This window comes from Pelodiscus sinensis, chromosome 18 (assembly GCF_052426305.1).
Source record: "Pelodiscus sinensis isolate ZL-2025 chromosome 18, ASM5242630v1, whole genome shotgun sequence".
NCBI classification, from domain to species: domain Eukaryota; kingdom Metazoa; phylum Chordata; order Testudines; family Trionychidae; genus Pelodiscus; species Pelodiscus sinensis.
Genome location: NC_143069.1, coordinates 2889084 through 2901850, shown reverse-complemented (window position 1 = coordinate 2901850; position 12767 = coordinate 2889084). Strand labels below are relative to the sequence as shown.

General features: G+C 54.5%; 1 protein-coding gene across 8 annotated transcripts in view; it reads right to left on the bottom strand.

Moving 5' to 3' along the window:
• SIPA1L3 (signal induced proliferation associated 1 like 3) overlaps positions 1 to 12767 on the bottom strand; it is a 109691-nt gene that overhangs the window by 46217 nt on the left and 50707 nt on the right. Inside the window, exon 4 of one of the 8 annotated variants that reach the window (XM_075915486.2) lies at positions 9206 to 9277. The exons of the other annotated variants lie outside the window; for them this stretch is intronic. The gene's annotated coding sequence lies outside the window, so the exon portion shown is untranslated. The remainder of the gene's footprint in view (positions 1 to 9205; positions 9278 to 12767) is intronic. 8 annotated transcript variants of the gene reach the window in all.

Sequence of the window (12767 nt, the reverse complement as noted above, 5' to 3'; positions counted from 1 at the left end):
AAAGAGCCAGGTGCAGCTCCTTGGGCTCTCCTGACAAGCCACATGGGGCAGACCTGCATGCACTCTTGCAGGATTCCATGGGGAGCAGGGCCGGGGGTGGGAAGGTGCTGCCAGGATTTATGCCCCGACAATGGTTCCCATTCAGAAAGGCGCGCAGTTCATCTCTGGCCGGGACACACAGCTCAGCACCAGGGCAGGGCACGCAGGCACCATCCGCACGCATGCCTGGGGGCGAGAGGTCTGTGCACAGCCTTCAACGGCCCTTTGAACAGAGGCTCTACGCAGCGCTCCCAAGCACCCAGCGCCTCTTGCTGAGCACAGGGCAGAACTGCCTCCCCCCCCCCCCGAGAAAGCAGCTGGCCTACGGTCTCCTCTCTCGTTTCGCTGCTTACTCTAGCAGGGCCACAAAGCTCTGACTGGGGCCCGGCTGGGATTCCGTGTGCTCCACAGTCAGGCTGCCAGGTTAACGGGGATGCCGGGTTTCCCCCCGACGGGCGAGTCCACGCGCAGAATGGCATTTGTTCTGTGCATCAGTAGGAAGGTGATGGAGCACGCAAGTCATTCTGCACACAGACCGTGGGGCACAGAGGTGGCGCCGAGGGGCTGGGGCGCAGGAGGCGGCTCAGGAAACCAGATCCGCACGGGGATGCGGAAGAAACAAGAGGGGAGATCAGTACTGGACACCTGGGGGCTGGTCATTGTACTTTAGCTCCCCCCGACAACGATCGCACAGCTTGGGCTTCGGCTGGTTTTATTTACGCTCCTTTGCGTTGGCTCAAAGGACACAAGAGCTGCCAGGCTGGGTCAGAACTGGCCCAGTAGCCAGTCTCCAACGTGGCCGGGACCAGAGACTCGGGGAAAGGTACAGGACTGGGCAATTATGAAACGAGCCAACGGGCTTCCCGGCGCGGTGCCCCTGACCATCCTGGCTAACAGCCACTGACAGAGCTACCCTCCCAGGTCTCTTTTGGCCATCAGAACACCCCCTGCCTAGCTGTGAGAAAAGCGTTTCCTTCTGTGTGTATTCAACCTGCTGCCTGTCACGGTCACTGGAGGAGCCCTGGTTTTAGCATTCTGTGGAAAGATAAGTAATGCGTCTCTCTTCCCTTTTCCCATGGCCGTCAGGACTTGACAGACCTTCTAGCAGAGCCAGGCTGCCACCACGTTGGAAACGGCTCTTGATTTGGCAAGAGGAGGTTAGGACGAGGCACTGGATTGAGTCAGAAGCTCACCGGCTCTCCGCCTCCCCCCAGCAGTAAAGCTTGGTAAAGTCGTAATCTGTATCTGGAGAGTTAATATCGTATGGCTGGACAACTGCTAGAGGTGGTCGGAGGCCAACAAGCCAGACGATTGCTCGTAAGCAGCCAGCCCGTCTTCTCCTGTGGCACTCTGAGCCCTGGATAACATGCGCCTCACGTCTGGGCTAGCCCTCTCCTCGCAAGGGATCCACGGCGGATAAGGATAAAGCCAGACTGACAAGCCACATGCGCCTCGGATCAGCCTCCATCTTTCCGTACGCTACAGCACAAGGGGCGCCGCTGGCCAGCAGAGCACCCTGGCTGGCATTCCCACTGGCAGAAGCGTTTGACTGGAGGAGGAGAACTCAGAACTGGAGCCGGGAATCCAACCCTCTACAATGCACCCTTCATCCCAACCATCAGTTACCATGACGACATGGCGGCCTGGCGGAAGCCTTCGAGCTGGGGCAACGGGATGCTGTGAAATCCCCGGGTTATCGGGCAACGCCCAGGCTTTGGTTAATCTGCACAAGGCGAGGGTTTACTACGGCGCCCCGAGGAAGGGCGGCAAGAGCGCGGCTCCCTCCTGGGATAGCAAATTCCAGCAGCACGGAAGCCTGAGCCCCTTCTGCTACTGCTCATGCAATGAAACTCTGCCCAAGGGCCATGCCCGGGGGGCTGTCTAGCCTCCAAGCCCCGTGGCATGCAGCACACCGTGGGGCTGAAGGCAGCACCGGGCAGGCTGAGACAGGGGTGGAGGGAGGCCAAGTTGAAGGCAGAAATTTGCACAAAGCTCTGCCTGGCTGTCACCCGGCCCCTGGCTCCTCCCTCATGGTGGGGAGAGGGCTCCTCTCAGACTGACGGGGAGGATCAGGTCCTGGGGCTGGAGCCAGACGTGAGTGCCGAGCAGGCGGAGGCTCGTGGAGCATCATCAGGATCGGGACGGGCCACCGAGCAGACGGACCCTGGGAGTCACCAGGCCAGCTCCTGGCCGGCAGCACAGGAGAGACTCGGCCCTGCACGCTGCCTCATCAGGCTCTAGTCAGAGTCACGCCACCTCCGAGGTACAGGCGAGTGCCCGCTCCGGACACGCTACCACCGGTCGTCCACTGCCTTCTCACAACCCTCCAGTGACTAGCAGCAAGGCCCTGGGGCAGCTGCCTCTGAAAAGTCCCTGCCTGCGCTGGCCAGTCTTCACAGCAGCTCTGGTCACCCGGCAGCGCTGACATCTTTTACACGGGGGGCGTGTTCTGTGCCTCTTGCTCCGCCCCTCTGAGGAAGTGGGCTGTGCCCAAGCAAGCTCCGGACACGAGATACAGATACATGTATGCTACTCTCTAAGGCGCTCCTAGTTTATCCACAGGAGAGCCAAGTGCTCCAAGGGGGGAGAGACATGCTACTCCATACTGCCCTGCTAGGATACTGTGCACTCCCCGTATCCTTGCCTCCACCTACCCCGGCCGTTCCCATGAACCTTTGGGGGCGCAGATCCTTTGTTTCCCAGAGAGCCCATCTGCTCCTTCCCCACCTGAAGTCAAAACCCCGCCTTTGTCCCAGCACAAAGGGGCGAGAGGGAGGCGAGTGTGTCAGTGCAGACGGGCCATTAGGACCCTGAGCGGAGGGGGCAGCAGACGGGACACGCGGCAGTTAAGGGCTGAGCGCTCAAGAGGGCCCGCTGAAGCCAAGGGGAGCGCCGGTCCTTGCCGCAGCACTGCAGTAAGGTGCAACCAGCCCTAGACACTGGAGCGTGCGGCGGGAGCCAGGCTGGCATTTCCCCTTGGCCCTGGGGGTGCCACTCAAAGCGAGGGAGGCGGCGCGTGCGGCAAGTGCACACTGCGATTTGCCGCGTTTCACGCTCGCTGCCCCACCGCCAATCCAAGAGCACAAAGGAGCAGGCTGCTGCTTCCGACGCCCCACTCAATCCCGTGTCCCCACCCAAACTCGCTCCCCTTTAGTTAGCTAGCTCCTGCGGGGGGGATGATCGCTGGTCGCGGTTTCAGAGCAGTTTCCTTCCGTTTCCTTTCAGCCTGACCCTTCAGCTGTCCACACGAGGCTCTGCACCAGTTTACCTGAACCGGTTTGAAGTCACCCTTCGGTACGAGTGCAGCCGTGGGTTCCCAACGGACTGCCAATGGCTCTACCAGCTTCCCCACGCTCTCTTTAGAGGAGTTTCTGGGCACTCAGCCCAGCATCGCTGCTGCTGGATGTGCGCCCCCTCCAGCCTGCAGAACCCCTGCCGGAGAGCAGGAGTGGGGCAGCACAGATGCAGCTGCGCCCGGCCGCCTTCGCAGGGAGCTCTGAGGAAATGAACCGCTCCGAGCCAGACACTGCATCTCTGATTCACGGCCCGTCTCAGCCAGCCTCGGGCCCCGTCTCAGCCTCCGTTGCAGAGCAGCCGGAGGCAGCGCGAAGATCAGGCACGACACAGAGTTTTAAATCATTAATTAATCATGCAGTGCTTGTCCCAGCGCACTCCAGGAACACGAGGCTTGCAGCCAGCCGCTCATCCTCACCGTGCCGCAAAGATCAGTCACTGCTGCTCCCCCCGCCCCCGGTCTGGCCTCCTTGCCCAAGCCGGCCTATTCCTGCTGCACAGCAGAAAGAAGGAACCTGCTGAACCACAGTTAGCACAAGTTGTTCTCGGAGCCACAGGCCCGGTCCAATGCGAGGCTTGCTGCTAGTCAGCGTCTGGGACGCAACTCGGCACCAGAACACTAGGCTAGGTGAGCCAGCACGGGAACCCCCCCCTCGCACTCCAGAGAATGGTTTGACAAGAGCGATACTTGGCCTGACACGTCAGGAGCAAATATCCAGGCGCAAGTGGTGAGTAGCAGCGGTTTGCCCGAAACAGCGCAAACGCGCAAACACGTCCCCAAACGTGGCAGGTGAGCTGTACGTTGTCTAACCCAGCCACCCTGTCCGCGTCTTTCAGGGCTGGGATACTGCCCCTAAACTCCTCAACCAGTCGAGGGGGCAGTGGAACATGCCACCACTGACTGAACCGTGTCCACTCTTACAAGCATACATGTGGAGGCGTCTGGTAGAGTCTGCAGGTGCCTCTGCTACTAAACCAAGTCTTGTGGTCTGACCGGGCAGTTTGCTCAAGTTTGGCAGGGCCAGCTGTATGCGGAGAGCTGGGACAGCACACAGCCGAACCGCTGACATCGGACAGAAAACCTGTCTGCAGCATGAGACGGCACAGCCCAGGTGGGAGAGCACAGGGCGGGGAGTAACGGTGCCTGAGTTTTCCTCCTGGCTCCGATCTCCCAGAAAGTCACACTGTACGGGGTGCTGCACAAACACAACCCTGGCTGGGTGTCGCCATCTCCCCCGGAGCCTGTCAGCACCGCCGTAAAACAGAGAGTCCCAGTTTGTCCTCGGTTACTGCTGTAACAGCGAGACACTCTGGTCTTCACAGACGACTGAACATTTGGCTAGGCTCACGCTGCAATGAGGGAGGGAGGGGATCTTGCATGCGTGGATAGGATCGGACCACGCTCACCATCTGGTGCTGGTGGGTTTGGCAAGGAAGGATCTGCTAGCCAAGGACACAGACGGTCAGAAGAGCTGCCAGAGGCCCCCTTGCAGAGCTAACCGCCAAACTCTGTTTTGGCTGGAGACGGTAGCCCAGCAGCAAGTCCACACCTTCCTGACGGGACCGCATGGAGAAGCGTTTCCACTTCGCGGGGTAAGTGCTCCTCGCTGAGGGCTCTCTGCTATTCTGCGGCTCTCTCTGAGCATCCTCCCAACAGGATCTTTTAAAAGGGCGTTGGCCAGGAAGCATCCACACTGGCACAGAGGCGACCGTGGTGCTGGGCAGGCGCATCCGAGTCTAACAGGTGAGACTGAGGCCCGCCAATCAGGCTGACGAGGCCAAACCAGTGCCCCATGGAGGAGACCAGCAAGGTTTTCCGGGATGTGTACCAGGAGGAAATACAAGGAGGCGGGCGCGGCAGGGAGGCTCCCGATTCCTCCAGAGACAGCGGGGCAAGTGGCTCGTTACCTTTGGTGCTGGGGAGGACACAGGCAGCCTGGCAAACACACAGGAAGAACTGGAAGTCCTGGCACTGGAGCTATGGACTGGAAGTCAGGGAGCTATGAGGGGACTGGAGTCCCAGAGACGAATAACCGCTTGGCACAGCTGCCCGTTTATAAAACACAGCTGCAGAGCTGTCTGCAGGAATGAATCAACCTTGGCCACACCATTTAGCATCTCAACTCCCGGGCACGGATGTGAGTCCTTTGCTCCACATGACTAGGGACCCCAAGTCTGCAGACACCCCATGACGAGTCCCCCGTCTGGCTAGGAAGAGAGCCGGCAGCAGGAAAACGAAGGGGTCCCGCACACACAGTCAGAGGTGCCGAACCTTTACATTAGAACAGCAACTTGGGGCACATGCTGAAGCCGTCTGACCCTGCAGCTTCCTGGGAAGCAGCCTGGTTCACTGCACGACACAGGTGCATGCAGCCCTGCCACCCTGGGGACTGAGGCAGCTGCGTGCCGTGATGCGTATGCATGTTTCGAACCTGTATAGCAGCAGAAAGGCCGTGGCCCCAATTAACCCTTGCCTGGACTGGTTTGGGGACTGATCTGTCATGATTCACTATGTTGCACGTGGACAGGCTGGTGGATTTGCGAACGTGTGAGCCTTGGCCCAACCTCTGATCAACTGTCTCACCTCACAGCTGTGCACTTCCGAAACCGGCAGAACAGCTGACAGCAAATGAAAGCACCAGGAACTGATAAATCGTACCACGTGCCACAAAGGGAGAAGCACCCATCCACGCCCATGCTTTAGGAGGCCAATGCTGAGGCTGCTGCATGGTCTGCAGTGTAACAATCTGGCTTTTCTGTAGCCATGTTGGAAGGCCTGTGCTAGGCCTGAACCAAAGCTGCCTTCTGCAGCCAGACTGAAGAGCAGCAGCCGTTACTGTAAGGCCTGGAGTCACAGACTCTCAGTTCCATCTAAATTGTATTAAAAAGTGTCACACCAGGCTGTGAGGAGGGGACTTTGCCCCGCCCCACTGTCACCAGATAAAGAAACCGATCTCAGATGGGTAAAGAAAACAGAAGTCACACCATCCTGTCTGGCGAGAAACTGCTTATCCATAGAGAATGGCGTGGAATACTTATCCTATCACACTTTCCTATTGTTTGACTGTGTGGTCTGTCTCGTTTGTAACTGTTTCTGTCTGCTGGATAATTAATTTCGCTAGGTGTAAATCAATTGAGGTGGTGGGGTATGATTGGTTAGGTAATTTTGTTAGGATTGGTTAGTAAAATTATACTAAAATAATTGGTTAAGGTCTAGCTAAGCAAGAGTCAGGTTTCATTATATAAACTGGGGTTCAAAAAGGAAAAGAAGAAGATCAGAAGTAACAGAAGGAAGAAAAGGCTGGAAGAGGACCAGGAGGCGGGGGAAGACCTAGAAAGAACAACTCACCTCTGAGACACAGCCTAAGACCAGAGACACTGATATTGGCTGGCCAACAGGGGAAGTCTGCTTGTACCCGGATTGGTGAGCATGACACTGTGTGCTTAGTGTGTGTATTCTGCTTGTTTGGGAATTGTCAATCAATAGAGGATACGGATATTACTGTGTGAGGCTCTTTCAGTGGCTAACGATCCTGCCAACCCGCGGGAAGTTACACTCTGAGCCGTAGGAATTGGGTACGGGTGGGTGTGTAAATTCACAGGGTTGCACTTTGAGCCCTAGGAACTGGGTAAAGGTGTGTGTACCTACAGTGTGGAAGGGATACAGAAATTTGTGCGGGTAATAGCAGTGCCCAAGACTGAGGCAGTGGGGGCCGGTATCTGGGTCCAAAGAGGAATTGGACGTGTCCAGCAATGGCGGGGCAGAATCAGCTGGAGCTGGTGGGAGACGAGCCCAGAAGTGGAAGCACCGAGATGGGGAGACTTGCTTCTCAACATCACAGGCTTTTGTGGAAGTGTGAGAGGTAACGACAGCAGAGTTTCTTGAGGGAGGAGGCAGCAGCGGCACTCCCGGGACCGAGAGGCTAAGTAGGTCCCTACGGTAGTCAGGGGTGCACCGAGGAGGAGGGCTATGGAAGTGGGGCCCACGCGGGTCGGTGTGCACACAGCCCCACGGGACTGTCAAGACTGTGTACATGAGAGCATGCCCTTCTGCCATCTTATCGCCGCTTGGAGAGCATTTGGAAACGGCCCCACCTTTGGATATGAAAAGTCTAAGAGATTTGCGGGCGGGTTTTGTTCCACAAATAGTAAAACACATCAAGCGTGTGCCGTGTAGCTTCCCGAGAGTTTTGTGGGGCTTGGGGTAAAGCGCGGGGAGGTGTAGCGGTCCGTGACGGTGGAATGGGGAGACCGCCTTTGGAAGGAATTTGGGGTGTGCCTGCATAAGGACCTTGTCCTTGGAGGACGGGGGTGAGGTTTCTAACCTACATTGAGAAGTTCTCTCTCCAACTAGAGGCGGCAGTTCTGAAAAGGGCAACAAAAATGATGAGGGTTTGGAACGAGTCCCATATGAAGAGAGATTAAAAAGACTTGGACTTTCCAGCTTAGCAAAGAGGAGTCTTAGAGGGGATAGGACCGAGGTCTATAAAATCATGACCAGTGTGGAAAAAGTGACTAAGGAAAAGTTATTGACTTATTCCCACGATATAAGAACTAAGGGTCACCAAATGAAATGAATAGGCAACAGGTTTAAAACAAACAAAAGGAAGTTTTTCTTCACTCAGCGCACAGGCAACCTGTGGAACTCCTCGCCAGAGGATGCTGTGAAGGCTAGAACTTTAACAGGGTTCAAAAAAGAGCGAGATAGATTCATGGAGGTTAGGTCCATCAATGGCTGTTAGCCAGGCTAGGTAGGAATGGTGTCCCTAGCCTCTGTCTGAAAATGGGTGACAGGGGAGGATCACATGGGGATTACCTGTTGTGATCCCTCTGGGGCATCTGAGATCTAGGTGAGAGGATTATTCTAGGAGGGGTGGGTGAGATTCTGTGGCCTGCGTTGTGCAGGGGGTCAGACTAGATGATCATAATGGTCCCTTGACCTTAAAGTCTTTGAGTCTAAGTGACTCCACAGTCCCCTCCACAAGACGAGCGACTGACGGGAAGCCAGTCAGCTCAGGGTCTCACACCTACGTTGCCGCATCAGTGGCCCCCCGCCCTGTTCACTCTATGGCTGTCTCCAGCGGGAAGACCACGGAGCAGCCCTGTGGCACCTCCAACGCCTGATGAAGTGGGTTCTACCCACTAAAGCTTACGACCGAATAAACGTGCCAGTCGCTAAGGGGCCCGGGACGGCTCTTCGTTTCTAAACGACAGACTAACATGGCTCCCCTCTGAGCCTGCTGTAGGGACGATTCCTGTTCGCATCTAGTGCTTGGGTCTTACCAGTTCAAGGGAGATAACATCTCCCCCACCCCCTGCCCAGGATGTAAACTCTGCAGGGTCATAGCATGCGCCTGGCTGCCACATGTCTGTACCATGCCCTGACACAGCACAGCCCCATGGCCTAAGGCCCCCTAGGAATCCCTATAAGTCAGCTTCAAATGTGTCATACTCTGGGCCACCAGGGAGGGCTCCTCGGACCATTTGGGACCCAGGTCCCTATGCTATCCTATGCTCTGGGACCAGGCACAGGCACCTCCCCAACGCCACGTGGAAGCATCCGACCTCCTGTCACACCACAGACCTTTACGCAGTGCCTGCTGTCCCTGCCCAGACGTATTTCAAAGACCGGCTGCTAACTGAGCTGGCAGTCTCTGCTACCTGCACACGAGGAATGCAACACTCATCTCAATCCGAATGGCACAGGAACCAGCGAACTCTCTCAGCGAGGGAAGAGCTTAGGACGTCAGGAGAGGGACAGACTTTGCCCATTTCAGTCTCCTGTCTGCATCTCCTCCACTGCTGCCAATGACCCAATGCAGGAAACAACGGACAAAGCTAAGAATCCGTCCTTGGAGAGAAAGCCACTTACAGGCCTGTTGTCAGCAGCCTGGTTCTCTTGCCGCCTGGGGAGTCTGCTCACAGAGATGGTCGCACAGAGATGCTGGAAAGTGTAACAAGGACTAGTGAGAAAAGAGAACGTTTCTGCTCTTATCCACAAATGGGACACTGTTCGGGTTTGACTTTTCACACAGGCCAGGACACCCTCAGATCCAACTCAGCTGCCTGTCAAACAAGTACCATGCAATTCGAGACACGTCACCGCATCTTGGGGTACACAAGCCGACTTGGCAGAATTCTGTTCTTTATCATTTGGGTGGATAATACGGATAATTATTTTAAGCATTTTTCAACTGACTTAAGTTGACAATTGCACAAGAATATGGAGTAGGGATGGAAGCGACTAATCGACTATCCAATAAGAAAAGGTTCTTGTATAGTTGACACACTGGTTGACTAGTCGCTTCCCCCCCTTGCTGCCTCTATCACAAAGAGGCAGCAAGGTGGGGGACGAGAAGAGTGTACTGAGGGAGCCGGCCTGAAAGCCAGCGGGAGGCGGCAGGGGAGCCAGCGGGAGGCGGTGGCCAACTCTGAAATGTACAAGAGTTCCCGCTGGGGCTCCTGCACATTTCAAAGGCGGAATGCGGAAGTTCTTATCAACTAATCAGATAGTCAATGGAAATCCCACTGACTATTCGATTAGTTAACTAATAAAAATTGAACATCCCTAATATGGAGTTAAGCCTGTTTTCCAATTTGTATTAATTTACATTGCTCACAGTAGCGGTAAATAAAGGGTGATCAGACCATCAGGATACTGAGATTCAAAAAGTCAAAGCTTTGTCAGAACCATAAACAGGCACGTCAGATATACAAAGTGAGTACTGTTAGATCAAAGTTCAAAAGCAGAAACCTAAGGCCCGGGGGCCAGATCCAGCCCCCAGCTTGCCTGGATCCGGCCCCCGAGGTTCAGGGCTCCCCTCGCTCAGCACGAAAGCTGGTGCTCATGCCCTGTGGCCCACCTCCTGCCCAGACCACACTTCCCACTCTGCTCCTGCACCCTCCCTCCTACCCAAACCCCACCCCTCAAGCCCGCTTCCTGGCAGCCCCCTCCCCCACACTGAGCTCCTCATTTTTGGCCCCACCTAGAACATAGGGAAGCCCGGCCCACAAAATCCACTAGCCTGCCCCCCACCCCCAGCAGGCTTTGGTGTGCAAGGGGAATCTGGGGTTTGGTATATTTTTTGTGTGGTTGGGTTTTTTTTTTTTTTGCTTCTCGCTTTTGTGCAGCCCCGGATTGGCTTTTCTGCCGGATCCAAAAAAGGTTCCCACCCCTGCTCTAAAGCTTTCACACAGCGTTTTCCCGAAGAAAAGATTTAACATGACATGCACCCACATAGAGAAACTGGCACAGAAACCAGCCCCACAGACAACCCTGTGCCGGTTTCACGTGGTCCTTCCGGTGCGTAAATGGCTTCGGTGCACAATGCTCAGTTAATCAGATGCTTCTGCAATTAACACAGAGCAGTTTTCCTCAAACTTCAAGGAAGTCGAAGGGCACGAGCTCTGTAACCCCTGGGACGGGGGGACAGACAAAGCCAGCAGCAACCTCTCCCAGATTACACCCGACCTGCACGTTGGCACATCAACATCTCCTCAGCTGAAAACCTTAAGCAACAGGTTTCCAGCACCATCCGCGGCAGATGCATGACAGCAGCCGTCAGGCTCCCAAGAGAAAGCCCTGACATTCAGCGTTTGATTAAGCAGCCATGGAGAGAAGACAAGTGGTTTCCATTCCCTCAGCCTGCGCTCCCACCTGGACCAGATGGCTGAGACCAAAGGGCAGCGTGCTGCTTGATCAGATGGGGGCCACATGAGCATTTCGTCTCCATCATCAGATGTTAACACGGCTAACGCAAAGGGGGGGGGCGTGTTTGTCACAACTACTCATGGCAGCAGAAGCTAATGACAGAGGATGAGGTCAAGGAAAGATTCTGGTCTCAAACCAGCTTTGTAGCAGAGCAAGTGACTCTGCAACCTTGATTAATTTCCAGGCTGGGCTTTTGAAGGGGGGGGGGGAGGGTTTCAAAATCCCGCCCCCCCTTCAAAAGCACCTAAAGAAATCAGAAGCACAACCCACCCTGACTTTCCCTGGGACTTGTGCTCCTAACTCTAAATTTCACCCCAATTTCTTTACGAAAGAGTTATGGCAGGTCCAAGGTCATTGGGCACCTAAACTCCTACAGGTTCCCATAAAAATCTTTCCTGGGGCCATTGTGGCAGAACCCCTCTTCTCTCAGTGCTTTCCTGTACCCAGAGGAGCCACTGCCAGACAGACACATCAGCCCTAGAACGTGTTACTGGCCAAAAAGTAGGACCCAGTAGGGTTGTGTCCAGTAGGAACTTTCAGAGGCGTCCGCGGGTACTGTTGGCCCTTCCACTGTTACCAGCAATGAGAACAAACAGGCAGAGCTCCCTCATGAGATTTCCCCCTAGGTAACAATTCCTGGAGTCTTGAACTTAGCAACAACAGACACAATATTTTGTTCACTCTATGGCTCAGTCAGAGAGGGCAAAATGCTCAGACGCTGCCCGAGGATGCTAAAAACCTGGAAACTGATCACAAGGACTAATGTCTGCCCCAAGGCAACCAGAGATGCACTCTGAGTTATCCATCATCATTGGCTCATTAAGTCTGAAGTGCAGGACAACATTGCTATCTCTTGCTCCTGTGAAAGTCTGACCCACCTCCAGTTACACAAAAGCTGTGCTTTGCTGCAGGGTCACAAGACATGCAACTCACTGTCCTTCTGACACAGTTCAGGGAAAACGGAGCCCGTTGGCCGCCAGCTGTAATTATTTACAGATTCACAATTTACAACTGTGACTGAATGGGGTACCAAAAGCAAGAGAAATCAGCCTGGAAACAAATAAGAAGTCAAAAGAAATGCCTCCTCCACTCATCCACGGAAGTAGTAGCTCATGCAATTCACAGGCTATTCATTCACAACTGGATTCCGACAGCACAGACACGCCAGGAATCGTAAAGCAGTGCTCAGTTGCATTACACCAGCTTTGCTTAGATCTAATGCTAAAGTAAATTGTAAACGCCGAGTTTGCATAAATGGAGTGGCATTTCTGCTCTGGAGAAAATCCTTGCAGGAGGCTTTGATTCCAATGTTAAAAATATACATGTCCACATACAAACATACTTCTCTCAGCAATCTCTTCAGCAAGACAGTGCTTGAAAGACTGACTTCATTTTTCTAGATAAGAGAGATGTTTACAGTGGCAGAATTACACCGAATAAGAGAGTCAGTCAATAAAAAGAGCAACAGATGGTTTGGCAGATATTAGCATACATTATGCATGCTATTGATATAGGCGATGCTCTTCGGGGCTGCCTAGCCAGCACAGGTGAGAAAGCACGGTAAGTGAAGTAAATATTAAGAGAAAAGGTAAACATGATAAAAGTTACACCAACAGCTGGCGGGGGATTTTAGATTTCAAGTGTCTGCTCGGATCTAGTTCATTCCCAGTCTAATTTTTAAAGAGGCTTTCAAAATACAAGTCAGTTTGGGCACTTCTCATTC